Source organism: Hydra viridissima, unplaced genomic scaffold (genome assembly GCF_058129835.1).
Source record: "Hydra viridissima isolate aposymbiotic clone 2 unplaced genomic scaffold, HvirCarnegie_v1 scaffold_1, whole genome shotgun sequence".
Classification (NCBI taxonomy): domain Eukaryota; kingdom Metazoa; phylum Cnidaria; class Hydrozoa; order Anthoathecata; family Hydridae; genus Hydra; species Hydra viridissima.
In genome coordinates, this window is record NW_028324300.1 from 29827080 (window position 1) to 29841763 (window position 14684).

The 14684-nt window shown below is 27.7% G+C and overlaps 4 pseudogenes across 1 annotated transcript; 2 read left to right on the top strand and 2 right to left on the bottom strand.

Annotated features, from left to right (window-relative positions):
- Nucleotides 1-815: 815 nt before the first annotated feature.
- LOC149894414 (uncharacterized) lies at nucleotides 816-7541 on the bottom strand (annotated as a pseudogene).
- Nucleotides 1872-3627, bottom strand: LOC149894415 (uncharacterized; annotated as a pseudogene). The gene is made up of 5 exons (XR_016446141.1): nucleotides 3288-3627; nucleotides 2937-3130; nucleotides 2695-2759; nucleotides 2434-2537; nucleotides 1872-2122 (listed from the first exon to the last, which is right to left on the bottom strand). The product of XR_016446141.1 is annotated as an uncharacterized LOC149894415 (transcript).
- A 1299-nt stretch (nucleotides 7542-8840) lies between the features above and the next one.
- LOC149894416 (uncharacterized) lies at nucleotides 8841-10446 on the top strand (annotated as a pseudogene).
- A 289-nt stretch (nucleotides 10447-10735) lies between these two features.
- LOC149894417 (uncharacterized) lies at nucleotides 10736-14317 on the top strand (annotated as a pseudogene).
- The last annotated feature ends 367 nt before the right edge of the window (nucleotides 14318-14684 follow it).

The following is a 14684-nucleotide window of genomic DNA, read 5'->3' on the forward strand; positions in this document are numbered from 1 at the left end:
TTAAATTTAGTTCGTTTTATATTGTTTACAATTGGTAGATATTTTTTATTCAAAGTCAATTTGTATACTGATGCATTTCATTTCATTTGAATAAAAATGCGATACGTTATGTCAAATAAGTGATATTAATAAGTATTATTTAACAAGAAACGTTATCTCAAATAAGTGATAACAAATAAGTATTAGTTATATCATGTTCGATTGGACTCGACATTTTCAAATTCTTCTAAAAAAAATGTTGGCTTTAATCTTTACCATTTTTGTTAACTTCAATCTTTTAAAAGTATCTTGATGAAAAGTATTCGAAAGGTAAGTTTTGCATTTTTGTGATGATACTTCATTTACTTATTTTTATTGACTAATATTTTTGCCCATCTAAGAAAAGAGATTTTGTCGACTTATACATAAAAAAAAGCAAAAGAGTTTACAATCTTTTTCTTAACTAGCTTATTAACTTGATTTACTCGTCAATGGGAACGTGTAGATCAACATTAAAAAAAACCATTAGTTTGTAACTGGTGCACCAATTAAAGCGTATTAAATAATGAAATAAAACGCATGCATCACTAGGGATTTCAATGATGAATTAACGTCAATAACACCGTAGAGTATTGTAAAATCAGAGTCTCGGAAGTCTCGTATGTACGATACTACCATCAACGATACTTCGAATCTAGCAGTGGAAAAATCAGTCCTTCTGAGACCGATGCCAAATCTGTATGGATATCATAGGGTGAATATCGTAAAAAATGACCGATCCAGTGACCACCCGATACTTTCCGTACAAGACTGATGCTTAGAGTATTGCAAAGTGCTTAGAATGAATAGTTAGTGGGAATAATAGTACAAGTCAACCCATTTTTTGCTGTCATAGGTTTAAAGCGATGTCTAAATGTATTGTCAACCATGTTGTTTAATGACAAATAAGTCTGAATATAATATGCATAGCATAATACAGCAATATAAGTTTTTCAAAGAAACGACTGCTATATTAATCTTAAAAAAAATTGATGAACGATTATATTTATAATTACTATTAGCCCATTATTAACATCAACGTTTTTTTTTTTTATACTGAAGTTTTTGTATTGCATTGACGTGTTATTTTAGAGCACCAAAAGATCCAGAAGTCAAAAACAAAAAATGTCCACTCTGCATCAATGTCAAAATCATTTTTATGGAGACAAATATTGTAAAGGTTTTTGTGATTTTTATACTGTGCAGCACAACCATCAGAAAAATAAAGAATCTTTGAAATTTTAGGATGATATTCTTTTAAATAGTTAACTATTTGTTAACTATTTAAAAGAATATCATCACAAAACCAGTGTCATGCTCATTATCTTCTGAGATAAAGCAAAACGATTTTTCTTCAAGTTGGTCATTTTCGTTTAATAAATAGAGGGCAACGGGGTGCAATGTGCATTGACACCAATGGTAACTTTGGATTTCATCTTGAATCACATAAGTGAAGTTTTCTGCAAAGTCACCTAAGACAATACAGCAGTTTTTTGCTAAGTTTCCCTTTTGTTGCTTTAGGTATCTTGCTTGGCATTTTGCAATGTAGGAATGAGCTGTTAACTTGTTTATTGCCTCTGATAACATCAATTTGTATTCTTTCATTGTTGTTGTCTGATAGATCAATATTGTTCTGTCTGTTTCTTGACACTGATTGAATGACATCTCCCCAGCCAGCATTTCAACGTTGATTTAACGTTGATTCAACGTTGTTTTACGGACGTTGCTTTAAGCGTTGTTTGGAAACAAAATATCGACGTTGAAATATCAACGTTGATTCAACGTTAAGAAATTACCGTTGAACTGACGTTACGTTTTATGAACTTTCGAAAGATAATACTTTAAAACATTTACTAAAATGTATTTGTATTTAAAAATTTCTTTCTCTTTTTCACCACTTCGCTTTCGTTTGACTCAACGTCACCCTCTACTTCACAGTCATCGTCATCTTGATTTTCATTATCACCTTCTTCAAGAACTTCTTCATCTTTTACTTTTTGGTTGCAGGATTTCCGTTTACCTCCACTTAAACGATAAGGAGCATATTTCAAGCAGAAGGCTATAAACGTCCGAGTTTCTTTGACATCACAGCGCTTAATCGGTTCTAGAAAATACATGCAAAAATATTCAAACTTCGTGAAGTGAATAAAAATGCAGAGAAAGGAGGAAAGAAAATCTTCCAGTAAAATTATTTTATACGAATACATGAAGTTTTCAATTTTTAGTTGTGTAAACAGATTTATTTTATTTTTTGATGAACTTGTGCATAAAAAGTTTGACACCTATTTTTTATGAATTGAACAAAATTTATTTATTTTCAACAGGCAGCCAATAAAAAGTAGTATACAAAAATGTTTTTAATAAAACAATATAGATCTGCATCTTGCCTAATTTAAAATCTAAATAATATCCTACTAATTATAGCTTTATAAATATTTAACCCTTCCATAGGTAATTTCACAGTTAGTTTTCCTTTCGAACCAACCAAATTAAACTTTGAAGTCTGTTTGTCATCAGCCCTAAAATTAGAGAATTGGTTTATAACGTTGGCAACACAAGATTAAACATGTCAAAAGAGAATTTCAACATTTTAAAATCTTTCTAAAAATAAAAAATCGGTGGAACCATTTTTCTTTACAAAACTAGTAAGTATTATTATTAAAGAAATGTTTTAACCTGTTTATCATGTTTGTAATACTTTTCTTTTGATTGTTACCATCAATGGAAGTTAGCTGCCTCAGCTGATATAAAAATAGAATACAAAATTATATCTCTATGAACAATGTGGCAATCTTGCACAATAGAAGATCTATATTCTCAATGGACATTTTTGGGAACATCCACCCAATACCCAAGATATAGATAATGTCCACACAATAACATTAATCAATGGTAAATTTTAATGAAAAATAACTTACAGACTTTTTAAGAACTCTTTTGTCAGCTCCAAGTTTTCAATCAAATTCATATAGAACATTAACATCATCAAATTGTATTAGTATCTCTCTTTTAGCATCTTTCATCCTGGTGTCATTAATTGCTAACTTTTTAGAAATTTCATTCATTTGCAAGGTTATTTGGGCCAACTTCTGTAATACTGTATGTTGAAATCCTAAGTTGAAAACAAACAGTACTTATAAATTACTTAAAGTGTGGAGTAATCAATTAGTTACTTAATGTGTTAAATTTTCAAGTATATCAACCTGGGTCTCAAAAGAAGTGAGATTATATAAAAATCTACAAAAAATAATTATTTTAAATAAACCTACCATTACCTTTCAGATTTTTTGAGCTAATTAACTCGTCCCAATCACATGCAGAATCTCTTCTATTTTAATTCATGTAGGTTTGAGGAATACCAGCAGAAACATTGGTGAATGAGCTTTCTGATATACTAATAGTGGAATGATTGTTTAATGTTGGTTTGAGTCCAGAAAAACCTCCACATATAGAAGAGGTAGTAGTTGACTTAAAGGGGATTGGTATGTTGGCTAATAAAGCAGTGAGTCCAGAATAGCCATCAGGTATAGAAAAGGTTGCAGTATAACCTTTAAAAACCAATTTAACATTTAAAAAGTTTAACATAAAACTTACTACAGTAAACATCATTAATATGTTATTTTGAAGGTCTAAAAATTAATTTAAATGATTTAAAATAAAAAGTAAAACAATAGCATGATAGGAAAAGGTACCAGATAATATTTTTTGACTTGAATTATTCCTCGTTGCTTTTTATGGAATATCATAAAAGGCTCCTAAGAAAGAAGGAAGGAAAATAACTAATTGGCGTTTCTTTCTTTTCTTTTTCTTTTTATTGAAAAAGAACAACTTTTTATTTAATGTAAAAGAGAAAGAAAAAAAATAAAAAAAGCAAAAAACTTAATTAACAGCAAGAATTGTGCTAAATTAGTAATTGCATGTCTTTTTTCAGATGAGCTGGTACAACTCTTAATTGTCATTTAATTGTTATCTTAGGAGTATAGTGGACATTTATTTAAGTCATTACAAATAATGCAAATAATTTAGTAGAATTGAAAGAACCCTTAAGAAATAGTATTTTTATGTAAATATTGTGAATGTAAATAAATAGAGAGATGTTAAAGTCATTATGTTAACAGAGTACATCATTTAATAATAATAAATACTTAATTACCATTTAGCTTTATGTATTTCAGTTTGAATTAATACCAATCATCAGTTGAATTAGACATTTTTTTTCAGTGATGACTCCATACTCCTATTAGACTAAAATACTTTGTCAATTTACCCAGTTTGATGTAAGATTCTGCTCAAATTCCTCTTATGAGCCATCCTTTGCATATTCAAAGCAAACTGCTCTGGTCCAAGACACTTTGTTTGTCACACTCACATGTGTTTTCAATATTTAAATTATTGTACATCTGTTTATCTAATTCAAAAGGAAAAATTAATTTATAAAAAAATAAATAAGGAAAATATAATAGTAAAATGAATAAATAAAAATATCAAAATAAATGTGTAAAAAATCCATTATTATAGGTTTCAAAGTTATTAATTTATTTTCTTATAACTAATATCACTAGTATTATCATTTACTTATTATTATTTATTATTATTATTATATTTATTGTGTTATTATCATATATTTCTATTATTACTATAACAAATTTATCATAACATGATATGTATGTATATCATATGAATGTGTGTGTGTGTGTGTGTGTGTGTGTGTGTGTGTGTGTGTGTGTGTGTGTGTGTGTGTGTGTGTGTGTGTGTGTGTGTGTGTGTGTGTGTGTGTGTGTGTGTGTGTGTGTGTGTGTGTGTGTGTGTGTGTGTATATATATATATATATATATATATATATATATATATAGTGGTGGCCAAAAGTCTTGGAACAACATATTTTATGTTATGATAAATTTTTATACTAAAAATATTAGATACTTAGAATATAATAACTTAGAATATAAATACTTAGAACTTATTTATTTTTTTATTTATTTTACTGTTATCGTTTATTATTTTTAGTATAAAAATTTATCAGAACATAAAATATGTTGTTCCAAGACTTTTGGCCACCACTGTATATGTATATATATATATATATATATATATATATATATATATATATATATATATATATATATATAAGCATCAATAAATACGAGTTCTCTCAAGACTAATTTATCGTTATTGCCGTTATAGCATTTTTAGCTTTAATTACAAACCAAAAAAATATGTTTTTAATTAAAGCTGTGTAAGATAAAAACATGAATTCTTTTCAATAATCATTACTAGTATTAAAATTGCATTAGTGTTAAAGTTACTCATGACGAAAATGCTAATATTCGCCATTTTTTCAACGAGATAACGAATTATCAAAGTGGAAAGTAATAATTTAGAAAGTAAACATGGTTTTCGCCGCTGCTTTAACTTTTAAGTTTTAAACCCATTTAAAACAATTTAAATGTTATAGTTATAGACCTGGTCTTTATTTCTTGTTTGCTATATCGCTATATCCGGTACGATTAACATTCGAATCTTCATTCGAAAGTTAATCGAACCGGAAATAGCGATATAGGAATCAAAAAATAAAAACCAGGTCTATAACTATAACATTTAAATTGTTTTAAAATTCGTCATCGCGATGAAAAAATGGCGAATAATTACGCTTTTGCATTTTTAAATTTTTCAGATTGAGATTAGAGTACATTAAGTTGGTCTAAAAGTATTATTTCTAATATGTTTTCTTATCTTTAGATAAGAAAACGTATTAGAAAACGAAGATCTTTCTTAATCTGTAAAAAAAATGAAGATCTTTCTAAATCTGTAAAAAAAAATAGGGGAATGCGAAAGTAAAATTCCAACGTTGAAATTTCAACCTTGCTTCGACGTTGACACGACGTCGTTTGCTTGCTGGGTTGTCATTGTCAATTAGTTGTGCATCCAGAAACTTCTTTAAAGAAACTATAAACTATAGAAAGTAAAATTCCAACGTTGAAATTTCAACCTTGCTTCGACGTTGACACGACGTCGTTTGCTTGCTGGGTTGTCATTGTCAATTAGTTGTGCATCCAGAAACTTCTTTAAAGAAACTATACCTGGACAGTTCGGACATGGATGAACCATGCACTCGTTACTTGTCACATCACAAACAACTTTTGTCATTAGATCTTTGTAAGTACATTTTATTTGTATAACATTGGTCAAGAGTATTGCGTTTTGATAGAGGGTACATACACAAACAGAATGAGTGCCTGATGCTCCAACAGTTATACACCATTTTGGTCTTAAACTGCAAAACTTAGAAAATCCAATAACTTCTTGAGGATATTTAGTTTTAAGAGAAACACAAAGTTCTTTAAGTTTACATAAAATAAGGCGCTTTTGCATGTGTTGTTTTCTACTAATACTTAGTAATCTTTTTTACCAGGTATTTGTCTAGTAAATTCGTCATCATGGTATACATTGTTGACTCTATTTAATGTTATTTCTGAATATATTTTTCCTTTCTTAGTGCCTGGAACTGAAAAAATCCCACTTATTTTCTTTAGTTTGCGCGCTTCTTTAATTTGGTATATAGTGACGTTGAAGTATCTTGCAGCAAAGTTTCTTGACCAAGACTCGGGTGTAAATGTTAACAACTGAATTTTAGTTTTTTGGTCAGAAACAATTAACCTTTCTTTTATTTCTGCTGTTAGTTTGTCTAGATCATCGCATTTACTTTTGTCAATAATTTTCGTATGAGGAATTTTATGTTTCAGTTCTTCTTCCCTAACATTATATACTTTTGAAATATGCTCTTCATACTTTGACATATGCTCTTCATACTTTGACATTGTTTTTATAACTTTTCTTTTAGCAACAGATAACCATTGATGCTTTGGAATGCCATGAAATTTTATGGGGGATACACCTATTGCTTCAAAACTAACATTTAATGGCTCTCATGACTTTTCAGAAGTACCACATGAAATAGATTCTTCAAGTTCACAATTATCTTGTTCATGAACTTTACAGATTATAGCATCAAAGCATCTCCGACAAAGTTGATATCCAGGCACAACATTTGGAAAATTAATTCTCAATTGTTTTGCCATGTCTAATGTTATTACATGACTCTCTGAAATGAAAAGAACAATTTGATTATAGTAATTACCTATCAATATGAAAATTATTTGTACTTATTTCAATATATAATGCATAACCAGAATTTAATTTCATTTTTTAATTTCATTATTCAAAAAAGATTTTACAATAATTTCTTATCAACAATATTTACCTTTGATTGCTTTTCTTTTTTATTTATGCTTGTCCAATAAATTACAACATTTTGTGTGCTTCTTTTCAAAGTGTGTACCATAAATCTTTGCATGATGAAGGCAAATTGTTAAAACTTTATCATCTGTTATTCCAGATCTCCAAATAAATTCTTCTCTGGCATCTTCTCTATAGCAATCAAATTTCTTTAAATCAATCTTTCTACAATAACTTAGTTTATGACAAGTATCATTTAACTTTTTTCCAAAATCACATGAATCCATTCTTACTGTAACACTAAAAAGAATTTGAGATTAATTTAAAATGAGAAACCAATGGTAATTAATTTAATTAAAGCAACTTAAGCAATCACCATGGTAATACAAAACTAAACAGTGATTGATTTCTTTAATCTTACTTTGACAAAAAGAAAGTTTCCTTTTCACCATGTTTAATTATACTCAATTTGTTAATGTTAAAAATGTTAATGATGACTTAAATAGGCAACAAATTTCTTTTATACTAGTGTAGTGACAGGATGTTTTTTGTTTCTGTTAACAACTTGCTGTTACCATTTTAGAATTAGCAAAATGTATTAATCTTTTTTAATTCAAATTTTAAATTATACAAAATAAAATTCTGTTAAAATCATTATGTTAGACTGTTTTTAATCTTATACATGCAAATCAAAATTCTTATAAACATTAAATTTCTTAAAACAATTTAAGAAAGATTATTGAAAATAGAATGATCAAAACCAAATGGAACAAAGGTCAGACAACCAGATAGTCCCAGGTGCCCCAGCCCCATGGACTATCTGGTTGTCTGACCTGAAACAATTTTAACGCATGTTCATCAGGACTACACAAATGCTCAAAGTTTCAGAGCTGCAGCTTGTCTGGAAGATAGTGAAAAATCCATCTCAAGATTCACCTCAAAAAGGTGGGGCACATGCCCCCAGCCCCCTCCCCTAGTGTCTTCGGCCCTTTTTTAACATTAAAATGCTCGTTTATTAACACTATATAAATACAGAAATTTTCATAGCTCTAGCTAGTCTGAAAGGTAGTGGAAAATGTATTGCAAGATTCCGCTACAAAAAGGTGGGGCCTGTGCCCCGTTATCCATATATGGAAATCCATATACTCGCAGATCAAAATTCTTATGTTTTGTGAAAAATCATAAAATTTAGAATAATGTGTAAAATATTTTTTTGATATCATCAAGGTCATGCGGGTTTCTTGAGCATCAAAATCAGGTGTATAAAAAATTGCCTAAATTTATTTAAATTGATAACTACAGGTACTTAAAAACATTTTTTATTATTTTATTTAATTGTTCAACCCTGAAAATAGTCAGGTACAAATTTTTAAGTCAAAATATCAAATATTTTTAAAGCTATGTGACTTGGAACCTTTAAACAAAGGTTTCAATTCTAAGAGGACAAGAGGGGCCTGACCAAGATCAGTTGAAAGTAAAATGATCATATTTCAGGATCCTATTGGAGCTAGAAGCTAAGGTTTTCTAGGATTTCTTGTTTTACTAAGTACTCTCAACTGTATAAAAATCAGCAAAATCTGAGATGTATGGTGACATGGCTTGGCTTAATTGATATGGAATTACCCTACATTGGTTTGTATTCTGATGAGTTAGAGGTATATAACCCAATAGGTAACAGCAGGGGTATACATAAAATCTCAGCCATTTATTTTTCTATTTTAAACCAAAACAATAATGGATCTAAAATGGGCAACTATCATTTAGCTTCATTGTACAATTTTAAATTGGTTAAAAAAATTACACTCAATGAGTTTTTTAAGCCAATTATTGATGACTTGTTCAACTAATTATTTAATATATTTTTTGTAAGTGATGAAGAGTATCCTGTATTGCATGTTTTATTGCTGCTGACAATTAAATAGTTCATCCGCTTCTTGGTTTGCAATCACATTTTCATAGTGGATACATATGTAGACATTGTTACTCCTGTGTTAGACAGGAAAACACAAATGTATTTCAAAGAACTCACGAATCTTATATTGTTGATAGTACAAAACAACGACATGGATGTTTGGAGGTATCTCCGTTTTTACACTTACCGTATGTATTTTTACCTGCTTTTTTCCCAAGTGATTTCATGCATGATTTTTTCGAAGGAATAAGCCATGTTGTAACTTCAACATTTTTGAATCACTATATGGTCAAGCGAAAACTAACATTGATTGTTATGAATTTATTGCTAAGAGATGTAAAATTGCCAGTGAATTTAATATTGACGTCAACTAATATGACATCAAAGCTAGCACTTACTGCTAGTGAAATGCTAACCATTTCTTTGTGTTTGCCATTGTTTCTTTTTAATAATTTCAATGATGAGGATGCACCTTATTGGGATATGATGATTATCAATTATAAAATTTTATTGATTTTAGATGTAATGAACATATTGAACCGTTGTATTTTCTTATTTTACAACTTGTTTACTTTATCAAAACATTATGTAATGGCACAAGAGTAGCAGCAAAGCTTCATTTTATCACTCACTATCCTGACCTTTTAAGTTACATGGGAACAATGAAACCTTTCTGGTGCATGAGTTTTGAACAACGGCATCAGATTTTTAAAAAGCTACTTAGAGTTTGTCATCAATTCAAAAACCCTATACATTCATTTTCAAAAAGATTTCAAATGCATGAAACTTGTAGATGTCTTCTTGAAAGGACTTATTATATTGTTCCAGGTAAGCTGCAATCATAATAATTGATGAATCACATATTTGTTTTTTTTTCTTGCAATATAATACAAATATTTTATTTTTCAGGATCTATCTCATATGCAAAGATATCTCTTCGTCATGCTCAAGAAGTACTTTTTGAACCATTTAAACCATATTTGAACACAATTTTTCATACAGAAAAATTAGCAGTCCAGGGAAAACAGTTGACAGTATCTTATTTGATTCTAAGCAAAGAAAAAGCTGTTAAAATAAATTATTTGATGTCTATTAACAATGTTTGGCATGCAATGTGCCAAGAAATAGCAATATCATTTTTTCCTTTGATTAACTCATATGTTGTAGAGCATCATAAAAACTCATTTTCTTTACTTGACTTTTTTTTTCTTAAATTAAGTGCATCTATATCTGTTGAAATAAAAGAAAAAGAGTTCATTGTCCGATTATTTTTTATATGAATATTTTTCATGAGTTGTTATTTCTGCCTTTTATGTTTATAATTTATTTTATTCAAAAACAAACAAAACTAGTAACTATGTAATGTAACTTTTTTTCTTTGGCCTTTGAAAAAACCCAGGGCCCTGGCAAACTTCTGCGTCCTCCCTATTACCCTCTTATAAAGCCAGCAGGTAGGTCATGATGTTTTTATCTTATACTAATGATAATTAATATTAATGATAGCATTAACTATATACTAATTTAATACTAATTAGTTGATTATATACAAATAAAAAAAATAACTAATTTACTTTCTGCGTTATATATTATCATCGATATTTGCAGATGCAATCTATTAATGTACAAAAAGGTGACACAATTAAAGTTATTCTATACACATCATATTCTGATTTGCTGTCGAAATGTGGCAATAAGTGCCCATGTTTGTCCAGTACTTTGCTGCAATTGTATGATGGTTCTGGTGCAGAAATAGATGATAAAGAAACCCTAGATTTTTTAGTTAAAAATAATAATTTGAAACTAGTTTTTTTGGAACGTCAAGTGTCAAGTTTAGCATTTAATGAATCATCAGAAGAAGTTGTTGGAAATAAAGTATTTCTTCAAAACAATGGCCAGGTTTGAAATTTGAAATCCCAACAGATGCAATTGTGGAAGCAAGATAATCATAGATATATAAATATCATAGATATATAAATGAAATTCAATTAAATGAGCTGGTGATGGTTATTCAAGAAAAGTACCCAAAGTTCAAAGCTGTTCAATATTCAGTGAGTTAATCTGCTGTGTATTGGTTGAATTGAATTAATTAAATTATAATATTTTGTTGTTTAAAAATATTTTATCCTTGCATAAAAAATGTAAAGTTTTATTATAACTATTATAAAAATTTTTTATTATAGTTGTGTTATGAATTTTAAATATATTGAGTAAATCTAAAAAACTTAACATGTGATTTTTAATTTATTATGAATAAAATTTTAATAGAATTATAAATTATAAATTGAATTTTAAATTATAAAGCTTTTTATATTTTAATATTATTTTAAGTAATAATGGAAACTATACAAAACAAGACACGAAAAAATTGACTAGAAAAGAAAAACGTTAATTTATTTTTTTACTACTAGAAATGCTTCCACCAAAGAATTATTGACACGTTCAAAAATTATTGAAGAAAAATTAATTGTACTTCTGTCATTGAAAAGCGAAGGAAATATGCAAAAGCTGCTGTGTCAAAGGCAATGAAGAGGTTTTTTTTATATATATATACTTGATTATTATGTATTTGATATATTTTTATGTAATATATATATTTTTATTGCAGTGTTTCACTCCTCCTTAAAAATCTTTAAATATTTAAAACCTAATTAAATTAAATATCTATAAAAAGATGAAAAGTTTGTCAGTTTTCATTAATTTCTCCTAATTTTCTTTGTTTACTTTCAAAGCAAGATTAAGAGGAAAATAATGGAAAATATGTTCCGGATTTTTCCAGATATTTTACGCAATCATTTTTCCGGATTTTTAAAATGTGATATGGATGATCAATGCTCTTTCAATTTAATAATTTTTTTTTTTATTTTATGATCATATTATATATTTTTATTGTGCCCTAATCTATTTTAGAGCAGTAAGTGACAGTGATATTAATGAACCATTAAGACTTATTAGCAATATTAATGAAGTATCAGAAGTTGTAAATTAGGCATATGTAAGTTTACAATTATCTATTTGCTCCCAATCTTTTTAAATTGCATTTCCTAGATTGTCACAAAAAATTGGGTACCACATATTAGCTTTATATCTATTTTATAAATTAACATATTTTTTAGTGTATAAATGTTTATTACATATTTTAATAAAACACTTTAGCTTGTTACATTTTCAAACAATGTTCAAACCTCGCTCGAACAAGAGGTTGTAATGGAAACAACTTTCATGCAACGTAATAATGCAAGAGAAACTTTTGGATTTTTTAAAGAGTTAGAATTATTTAAGTCCTACTTTTTATCAGCTGAAAATGTAAGAATTTCTTTACCTAATTTGTTTTTGACGTTTTTCTATTTATTTGAAAACAAAGATAATGTGTAAAAACTAATGACTTTCTCCTTAGTTGTCTTTATTTTTTGATGAAAATTTTCCTTTTCAGGGTTAAATCTCCTTAAAAATTGGTGAAATTTCACCTTAAATCTCCTTAAAATTCTTATTGGTATCCTCATTTTATTAGTGGTAACTGTGAAAAATTATATTTTTTTAGGTATATAATGAAAGCAAGAGAATGGTCTAAGTGTATCAGTTAAATGAGAGCTCACTGTAAAAGGATAATGGACTAGACTTTGAAGAGGTTCAAGTTTTAATGAAAGATCCACTAAGAAATATTTGTATGAAATGGGCCCCAATTTTAAAGAGATATTCATCTCATCTTAATCTGGTAAAGATGGTAAATCCTACAATATCTTCTTCTGATTCACATACAATTGGATTTCAATTTATTGTCGCTAGATTTCGTCAAAAACTTGTAGAATTTCCTGATAAGGTAAGTTTAACTTTAAAATTAAAGTTTTTTTGAATTCCCTTTATAAGGTTTATGGAGCTACATTTTTTAGTTATTGTTAAAACCCTCTCTCAACTCTTTAACTCCAAAACACAAGCTTTGATTTATTACATGGAGAAACAAGTTGAACACGGTTTCTTGAATTTACCACAACAGCAATTTTAATTTTTTCAAAATTTCTTAAATCATTTAATGTAAAATTGATAATAGTAATTATTTAGTTTAAAGTTATTGTTAAGACTTGAAACCCCATTGTATATCTGTATTATTGCATAACTATTATTGCATAATTTATTGTATTATTTATTGTTCTTAGTGTATTATTTGCGAAATTAATAAACAAGTTAATATAAAATATAAGTTGTTTTAAATGGATATATCTTTAATGAAACTATACTGATTAAAATTGTTCTGCCTTCTTTTTTTTTTTGATTAACATCAAAAAAAACTTTTTTTGATCTATTTGATTTATTTATTTATTTATAGAATATAATTCCTTTTCACTATGAAAATGGGAACTTTGCAGTTACAATTGATAAATTTTCTATTCCCTGTGCAATTTTAATTGAAGTTCTTCTTGTCAGCACTTCACTGAGTGTAGCGTTTAATTTAATACATTGCAAAAAACAAGAGGCAGTTTTTAAAATATTAGAAATAATTATGCAAATTAGAAAAATGAGTAACATCAAAATTGTAAAACCTATTTATTTACTTTTATAATGACTTTGTTAAAATGGTTTAAATATATTTTTGATTTTATCTTTAACATCTTATTTTAATAATTTTATGTTTTTTTAAGTTTAACTTTTTTTTGTCAGAGTCACATATTTTGTGTTTGTAAACTATTTATAAAATAGTTTACAAACACAAAATAGCTGATTATATTTAATTGATTATAAGGCTTCCATTCTTAGTTCTAATTCAACTGAGTATAATCAGCTGTATTACAACTCGTTAGAGTCTTAAAATCAGTTAATGCATCATACAAATAATACTACTGATTGTAAGGCACCATATTGTTAAGGAAAAATAAAACTAATAAAGAAATTATAAAAAATTAAAGTTTGTTTGCATAAACTTTTGCCTATTTAAAGGATCTTTGATTTAAAATGATGATATGAAAAAGTTTTCAAAAACCTTTCAGGAACCTATTTGATAAATGCAGTGTTAGATATTATTATACATGGTATATAAATGTATTTGTGTGATTTTTTTATTTTGTATATTAATTGTTTTATGAAGATCTTATTTGTTCTCATATGATTTTTGTTTAGTTTATTCAGGGGTACAATAAATAGAAGACCACAATGGGTTGAACAAAAGATTGAACTTCCGACTGAAAATATTTAAAAGAAAGAACTCTCTATTGAGAATTCTTTCTCATCATCTACAGATGAAAAAAGTAAAGTAAATGAAAAGGTAACATTACCTAGTTTTTCTTTTATGAAATTAACTAAAAATGAAATATAGTAGGAATATGTCTTAGTAATTATTATTATTATATTTTTTCAATAATAAATTATAAAATTTTGCTCGTCTTTAGATAAACATTCATCAAATGTTTGGAGTGTTAATGTAACAAGAACACCTTTTTTTACATCAACATCTTTTAACGGCAACACCTAATAGGTGTTCATATAGTATCATGCACCAACACACAACCAACACCGTAACAGTGTAGGT